The 9,329-nt window shown below is 29.1% G+C and overlaps 1 long non-coding RNA gene across 2 annotated transcripts; it reads right to left on the bottom strand.

Moving 5' to 3' along the window:
* Nucleotides 1-502: 502 nt before the first annotated feature.
* Nucleotides 503-4,360, bottom strand: LOC124494323 (uncharacterized). Of its 2 annotated transcripts, none has more exons than XR_006959185.2 (4): nt 2,243-4,360; nt 1,976-2,190; nt 1,771-1,921; nt 503-1,565 (listed from the first exon to the last, which is right to left on the bottom strand). It is a non-coding gene; the product is annotated as an uncharacterized LOC124494323 (long non-coding RNA). The 2 variants fall into 2 exon arrangements; XR_006959186.2 differs by lacking the exon at nt 503-1,565 and adding an exon at nt 1,614-1,705.
* Nucleotides 4,361-9,329: the final 4,969 nt, after the last annotated feature.

The raw sequence follows: 9,329 nt of genomic DNA on the forward strand, positions 1-9,329 counted from the left end.
AATGAAAAAAAAAAATAAAACGTAATTGACATCTGACTGACTGGTGTCTTGGTGTCAGCATCATACATTCTGATCTCTCTCTCATTCTTTTTCTTGACGCCCATTTCTATCGTCCAAAATCGAATCGAATAAACTGAAAGAGAATACAAAGAAAAAAAAATAAATTCCAAAACCTACTATCATCCTGAAATGAAGGAGACAACAACAACAACGAAAAAACAAAATTGAAAAAGTCAAACATCATTCCTGAATGAAATTTCAAAATTCTTCTGCTAATATTTATGTGTGAGTGTGTGTATTCTACCATCTTTTTTTTTTTTTGGTTGTGAATCATCGATTTTATCAATAATTTTTTCATTGCAAAAAAAATATAATGAAAAACAAAATTTGAACATTCGAATCACGAAATGCCACCACGAGAGAGTGAATAAAAAAAAATGGTTATTGAAAGATTGACTAAAATGGAAATAGGAGAACGAGAGAGAAAGAGACAGAAAAAAAATATTTGATAAATGAATCCAGCTAAATTAAAAAAAGAAGAAAATAACAATGACAATCATTTGATGATGATGATGAGCTTTAAAAATTTGACAACAAATCGTACAAAAAATCATTGGAATTGTAGGAATTCTGGCTATTATGACTGCTGATGCCTTTAATCGAATATCGCCATTTCATCATTTTTGGATGAATGATGAGCTCAATGATGATGATGATGGTCAACGACATTACATTCGATTCTATCTTCCGAGATCAGATGATGATGATGATGATGTTGTGGAGAGAGTGAAAAAAAAACTGAATTTTAAATTTTTTATTTTGTTCAATGAAATTCGGGATTCTGCGTTTTTATAGATTTCGATGATGAAAACCAGAGATGATGATGCTGATGATTATTATTTCATATTTCATATACACATCTGGATATTTCATTCAATTAATATTTGTTCTGTGTGTGTGTGTGTGCGTGTTTATATATTCTGCCATAAAACAATTCTTCAAATATATAAATGTTGTTGTTGATTTTGTTTTGTTTTATTATTATTATTATTATTCTGTTTTCATCATCATCATCTTCTCGTTATGGTTTTTGTTGTTGTTGTTGTTTTTTTTTCATAATATAAAATACACAGACAGACACTTGATCGTATAGAGAAAAAAAAATTATGAATTATATAATGGCACATGAATATATATATGTATGGACTGAGTGAATGAGTGAGTGAAGAAAAAAATCCAATATATCTTGAAAATTGACAGCTTGGATCAAACTAACACACACACACACACACACACACACTATATGTTGTCGTTATTAGTGTGTATGTACGTTCGAAACCTGAATTTGAAAATGAAATACAATATTGACGATATACGATGATGATGATGATGACGTTGACGTTGATGATGATGGCTATATGGTGACATTGGTTGTTGTAGTTGTTGTTCCAAAACGACCATCTGGGTTCCACAATCAAGTCAAGTCAATATATCAGCACATAGTCATCATTTTTGTTTTATCACGGATACGATCAAAGCCAAAACCGAACTGATATAAATATTATCTGGGTTTTTTGTTTTGTTTTTTAATTTTAAAAATATAAAAAAAAACAACAACACAAGAATTTTTCCGAGAATATTAAACATCATAGTATAATGATGGTAGTAGGTAGAGTAGAAGAAAAATTCATATTCAATACATATGCTATACGAATGAGAAACGGGAAAATCAAATTAAAAATTAATAACGATAAAAGCTTCATAACATACCGTTGATAATAAATATTTTGGATAACCGTATCCGGTCTCTTCCGTCGTCATCATCATCACCATCAATATCTGAATGATAAGCACGGTAATTCTTTTGCACAGCAGGATATTAAACCACAACAAAATCAATGGAAAGATCTAAATCCCATCACTAACCAAACTAATGAAATGAAATCGAAAAAATTTTTTCTTCTTCTTCACTTACATTTTGTTGAACCATTTGAATCGAATATTGGTTTGTGATGAAGATGAGAATTTTATGGATGGAATTGGTGGTGAAAAAAAAAATTCCATAATTCTTTTTAAATGTTTGCGTTGATTTTTTTTTTCGCTGGCAATTTTTTTTTATTCCAAGTGATGGTCAATACTCAGGAATATTCAGGATCAATATGGGAAAAAAATATAAATCTATGGCGAAAACTTTTTTTTTTTTTTGATCATTTAATCCTTAAATAGTAAAAAAAAAGCTTACGAATATATCAGCTTGAGATCAGCGGCCACAACCAGAGATGTTTATCGTCATCATTTATCATCCAAGATCATCACAATCATCATCATCATCTTGGTCGTCGTCGTCTTTTTTTATGATGATAATTTCAACAATGATTGAACGACATGGTATGAAATGGAAAAAAAAAGTTCAAGAAATTCATTCATGTGCATATATTATTTGGGTGAAGAGAGTAGATTAATTATATGATTATTCCATGTATGTATGTATTTTTTGGGCAATTTTTCATCATCGTCATCTTTATGAATACCATATAAAAAAAATAATAATATTTCAATTCATCATTGTCAAATTCTACATTTCAAATATATATAACTATGTAACAATATTGGAATTATTATTGTATAAGAGAAAAAATAATTTTGTGGCTAAAATGGATTTGCTCGTCATATCATCATTCATTCGTGATATGATGATTTTGATTGATTGATTAATCGACTCTCTATGATTGTAGTATTCATTTGTGAGTGTTTGTGTATGTGTGTCGAATTGAAAAAGAAATTGGAGAAAAAAATGTATTCGAATTTGAATTTGGTCGAATGTGTTGTTGTTGTTGCTGCTGCTGCTGATTCTTCAGATTCACAAATATGAACATAAACTTTATTTTTTTCGTTTGTTTCGATTCAATTCCATTGATGCTGATGATGGTGATGATGATGATAATTTGGTTCCTGTGATTCAATTTAATCAAATTGAATCAGATTCAATTATAATGATGATAATAATAAAAATAATGGAATAAAATTCTGGCCAACATTGATTCGTATGTGATTGGTGGTGGTGGTGGTGGTCAAGTCAAATCAAAACAAAAAAATAAATTATGTAAATGGGAAATGGGATGTTTTCATTTGAATGTGATTGAATATGCAAATGAATGTTGTATATATACTGGCCAAAAATTGACGTCGAACAAAAAAAAAAATAAAAATTGAAGACCACATTGAAATGAATGACACATTGTATATGAATGGCAATAACGAGAAAAATATCTAAACAAAAAAAAACAAAAACAAAAAAAAATGTCAAACTCGAACATCATTTTTAAGTGACATTCAATTTTTTTTTCTTTATTGCACTATATTCTTTATTATAAAGACTGGACTCTATCTTGATCCATCATCAATTTGACATTTTGGACCGTTTGGACTTTGACGATGAAACATTTTGATATTTCCATTTTCTTTTTTTTTTTGGTTTAGAGTTTCATTTTTTTTTGTTTTGTTCATGAAACGATATAATCATCATCATCGACATCATTATAAAGAATGGAGACAAATTGAAAAACGATGGCTACATTTTTTACTGGTCAACAGAAACAAAACGATCATACAATTGAAACGGTGATTCTTTGAAGAGGACCTTTTGATCGATCCAAATTTTTTTTTTTTTTTTTTTTTGCAACAATCAATTCAAAGTGTTCGAAATCGTATCTATACTATAAACAACAACAACAAAGAAAAATGAAAAAAAATACTAAAGAAAGTTTTGCCTATTTTTCAATCTAATATCGTTGTTCGAATGTTTTTTATTCAATCAAAAAAAAAAAAAAATTGAAACGAAGAAACATTGAAAAAAAAGAAGAATAAAGTGAACAATTTAAAACAATTGAATTTAATGATGATGATGATGACGACGACGACGACGACCATCACGATTCACGATTCTGATGATCATGATGATGATGATGATGATGAAGACGACAAGAATGACAAAACGTCTTTTTTTACGAATGTAAAATTTTTTTTTTTTTGAAACACAAACATAGGAATTCATGGAACAAAACACATAACTTTGATACTGAACCGTTGTTATTTCATTTTTTATATTTATGCTTTTTTTCACATACATTTTGATAACACACACACACACACACAAATATTCGCGTGTCAAGAATTTTAAAATTCTATTTTTTTTCAATGTTAAAAAAAATCGTAAATGCCCCCACTACTACCACCACCACCACTACGCTTCATAAATGAGCTCAATTTTCTTTGCATCAGAATTGTTTTTTGTCGTTGTTGTTTTTGTAGTTTTCTTTATAGAATCATTATTATTGCCCATTATTATTGGAAACTTTAGATTCTCTCTTTCTTTCACTCACTGTTTTTTTTGATATTGATAAAAATTCGTAAATTCTTTAAGGGTGGCTCGATTCTTAACATTGAATTTGAACACATAAGGCTACTACTACTTATATTCTTCGAACTATTAAACAGCAAAAAAAAAATTCAGTTGAATTGGCCATAACCATATAAACTTGGGGGTGTATATAATGTTAGTGGTGGTCTCATTGAAGGTCATTATTATTATTAGCATCATTTTCAACGTTTATGAAGCCAGAGAAAAAAACTGGCTGGCAATTTCTAACGGTGATCCGTGCGTGTGATCCAAACACACACTTACACAATGACCATCACTATTGTAATCATCGAAATTTTTTTTTTCCTTTTCATTTCATCTTTGCATTTCAAGTGAAATATAAAACTTTTGTTGTTGTTGTTGTTGTTATCGTTGTACACTGTTGTAACAACATGCATATAAGAAATGAAACAAAAACAGAAAAAAAATATTCCAATGGACCTTTGAGACTCCATCATCATCATCATCATAATCGATGGACCAAACACGTAGGGATTTTTCTCTTGCTTGTTATTGTTTTTTGCTTGCTTGATGTTTTGGCTTTCAAAAATGCAATATCCATTTCATTTTTTTTTATTATTGATATCATCATCATCATCATCATGAGATGAATATAGAAATGTTTTTCTTTTCTTCATCATTTTTTGTTAGTTTTTTTTTTGAATAAAATGAAATGTTTTATGAAAACAACGAATGATGATGATGATGATGATGATAGGTTTTTCACGTGTCCATACATTTTGATGAGTGATACAAATTTTTTTTTATTGTTTCATTTTCGTTTCGGTAACACATTTCATCTTATTTCTAGATTCTTTATTTATCGTTTTTTCTATGCTTTTATGGTGCGATGGTTAAAATCGAGCTTTGATACTTTTGTTGTTGTTGTTGTTGATGTTGATGTTGGGTCAATTTTAATAGTTCACGTCGATTGAACGAAATTATCATTATTATTATTATCGTTTTGAAATAAATGAATCGTTTGTGTGTGAGTATGTGACGATTTTGATTTTGAATTGTCGTTTCAGAATAATCGTGGAATTGATCAAGATCAAGATTCATTTTGGCCATTTTCTTTCGACATTTTTTTTCGGGTGTGCTGAATGCGGTGTGTGCGTGTATGTCCATTCCATTAGAGTTAGGTTTTTGTTTTGATAATGTTTTATATGGTTTTAATGTTCCATTATTATTATTATTATTTTTGTTTTACATACACTTTGATTATTTCATTCTTTTAGTTAATGTTTTTATTTTTGTTTGTAATTCACTGGAATGAATATTTTTTTTTTTGGTGTTTTGTTTTGTTTTCACGTTTGTATCCACCATTGCACATTTGTTGAAATTAATTCGTGAATTCATCATCATCGTTTCATTCTGGTTGTTTTTTTTTACAACACATAAATAAGTATCTGGTTTTTATTGTTTTACAACCAATTTTTCATTTCGAGATTGTTGTTGAAATTTTTGTTTTTCATATGATGATGACGATGCCATAGTAAGGATCTTTGGTACTGGTTTTGAATTTAAATATGATAAACAAGCATTGAATTGATAGCCGGTGGAATGGTTCCAAGAGAATGTGTCAACAATTTGAATGAACAAAAAAAAAAAAAAAATACTTGGTCACATTGAATGGAAGCACAAGCACTAAAAAAAAAAAAAATTTAATGATTGTCATTCTTTATTGTGTTTTTTCTTCATTCATCTTGGAATATTGTTTCCATTCAATGAAATATTATCAAGCTTGAATCACGTACGAATTGATTATTATCATGATGATGATTTGTATATCAATTGTTAGTAGTTTATATCAGTGTGTCAAGTCAACGACATTTCGAATGTGTTTGTGTCAGTGGAAAAAAAACCGATTTAATTTTCATTTATCACACACACACACACACACACAAATGGCACAAATGGTGAAAAATTTTGGTCGATTTTTTTTTCTTACCGATTATTTTAATGTATATTTGCATGAATTCTGCATTCTGGAATAAAAAGAAGTGAAATAATAAGAAAATGAAAACATTGAAACACAAAACACATAACCAAACCTTTAGGAAAAGAAGGATGAAAAAAGAATTTGTTTCAAAACCAAAGAATAAGTGGAAAAATGCAAATCAAGGCAATTAAATGTTCGTTATGTGTGTCTGTCTGTCGTCGTCGAAGTTGTACAAAACAAAAAAAAAATTCGAAAAACTTTTCATCAATGTCCTGGCATAGAATAACGGAATTCGTTTTAACTGCGGCAGTTGAAACTGTTTTTTTTTCTTGTTTTTGTTTGATGAGAATATTCTTCATCATCATCGTCGTATTGGATAAGGTCGAAATGAGAATAAAGTAAAATTTTCACTCAAAGAAAACAGGCATAACGTGATAAACATTCGTGCTGTTGTCTATAAGTTGAATTTAGTAGTTGTTCCTCGGGGAATTTTCTTTTTTTTTTGTTTCCTAGTTTTTTTTTTATTTTGACTCATCGTTGTTTAGACACGATCGTTGAATGTCGAAATTGATGCATGAAAAAAAAGAGCACCTCATTTCATTTTGCGAATAATAAAGAAAATCTAAACAATTGCTCATTATTTCCAAAATGACGAAAAAGAAAAAGTGAGATTCAAATATTCTTCTTGTTATACAAGATGTACCATGTACTTGACGACAAGAACTCTTGTTTATTTGGTTGTTGTTGTTGGTAATAATAAAAACGTCGATCCACAAAAGTCCGTTGGGTCTTTACGTTTTCAGTTTTTATTTTTCAAGAACAATCCTGGTCCACATTTTCATTTAACTGTTATATCGTCGACGACGACGACGACGACGATTATGATGACGATATTATTTCTTATAATTATTATATTCATCCAGCAGGTTGGCCAAAAAACAACTGAATCAGCAGCATTTACAAAAGTTCCAAATTACCACCGAAAACAAAAAATAAAGACTGTGTTTCAAACTTTTTTTTCATAACAACGAAAACAACAACAATCGTAAACAAATGAACAGAAAAAAAAATATTAAATCGAGACAAAATTTTGACATAGTTCGAAATTTTCACGCAAAAACAACCTAATTGTCTATTTTAACTTTGTAGGTCGAACATTTGGTCATTTATATTTTTGCAAATTTTTACACCAATGGTACATTGCATCAATTTCCATTCCAAATATAATGATGATGATTCAAAGAAACCCAATACGGAATCAAAGAAAAAAAATTAACCATTTGCTAGCACAATCATCATCATGAATACGGTAAGGAAAAGAAAGAAAATCCTATCTATCTGAATTGATTGCTAATGATGTCTGTATGTCGTTTTCTTTCATTATGTTCATTTTTGATTCAGAAACAACGAAAAACTAAGAAATAAAATACCATGGCCATCTTGATGATGATGATGATGATGATGATGATCAAACGCTGAATATAATCAAACTAATTTCGAATGAATCTCATCTAATCAAGATGTTGATGATGACTCTATTTATTTGACGAAAAGAAAAAAAAATCAGTTGCTCAAATTGAAGATATTTTTTTCAATTTTCTTGACGAAAAAAAAAGACTAAAACACGATGATGATGATGATGATGATGATAATTGATTAAGATGAAAGAAAAAATAACGAAGGACGACACATATCCAATCAAGTGTACATGATTTTTTTTCTCGCATTTTTTTTCATACGAATTCTGATCAATCAATCACTTTCGTTAGTGTGTTTATGTTCAACTGTTTTCATTCAACACAATGATCACATCTTCTCAAAATAAACTTTCAAAAAGGTTCAATAAAGCCGCCATACATTCGATTACAAAATCTACAATCCGTTTTTTTCCATTGATAATTTATGGTTCCATAATGATGATGATGAAATTGGAAAAAAAATTCTTTTTTTGTACCACTTTCACCAATAATAGCTTGGCAATTATTTCAAATTCAAAAATGAATGAAAATTTGTTCTGTTTTCGGGTAATTTACTCTTTTTCCATGGTTAATTGTTATATGCTCAACATGATGATCCAGAAAAAAAAGTTAATTAAATCTCCCTTTTCAAAAACAAAAAATGCAATCATTGTTTTTTTCTTTCTTTTTTTGGAACTCTTGATCCAATACGTGAGAGAAAGAGAGAGGGAAAAGGATTGATGGCCAAACAAATTCGAATTGAATTTTTTCTTTTTTTTTCGAAAAAAACTGATTCGAAGAAAAAAATCCGATCATCAATCTTGTAGACATTTTATATATACAGAGGAATAATTTGACTAATAAGAAAGGGATTAAATGATTCCAAGATGTGCAAAATCATTTTATTATTTGAAAAAATCGAATTTATCAAAGGCTAAAAAAATGGTCACACAGCGATTCGTTTTTTTTGGGGGGGGAGGTGATATTCCAGTGAATATTCGGTTCGTTGATTTTATCCATCGAAATATAATTTGTTCAATAATTAATTAAGATCTTAGTCTATCAACTCTATATGCTGGTTCAATCTTTCTCTGTACGTTTGTCTGTTATCTCTAGAGTCCTTTTTTTCTCGCTTCAATTCGTTTCTATTCACCACTTTTTTTTCCACACCGGAACAAATGAATTCTTTTGGATTTTGTGTGATCAAAAATAGCCACATTCGATAATCGACAAATGATTCATTCATTTCAAAAAAAAAAGTCAAAATGAACTTGATTTTTGGAATTTTTGGACGTGTCATGAATTAATGAAATATATTCACCATTAGAGATTGATCTGAATTTGAATATTTTATTCTTTACTGTTGTTGTTGTTATTGTTGTTGTTGATATTCAATTCAACACACAAAAGTGTGTTATCAGTTGTCAATGAACAAACAGTGAATTATTTAATGAAGAATGAATATAAATCTGAATTAAAATGAACACACACACACACACACAACTAAAAT

The sequence above is a fragment of the Dermatophagoides farinae genome, chromosome 6 (assembly GCF_024713945.1).
Source record: "Dermatophagoides farinae isolate YC_2012a chromosome 6, ASM2471394v1, whole genome shotgun sequence".
In the NCBI taxonomy this organism is placed as follows: Eukaryota; Metazoa; Arthropoda; class Arachnida; order Sarcoptiformes; family Pyroglyphidae; genus Dermatophagoides; species Dermatophagoides farinae.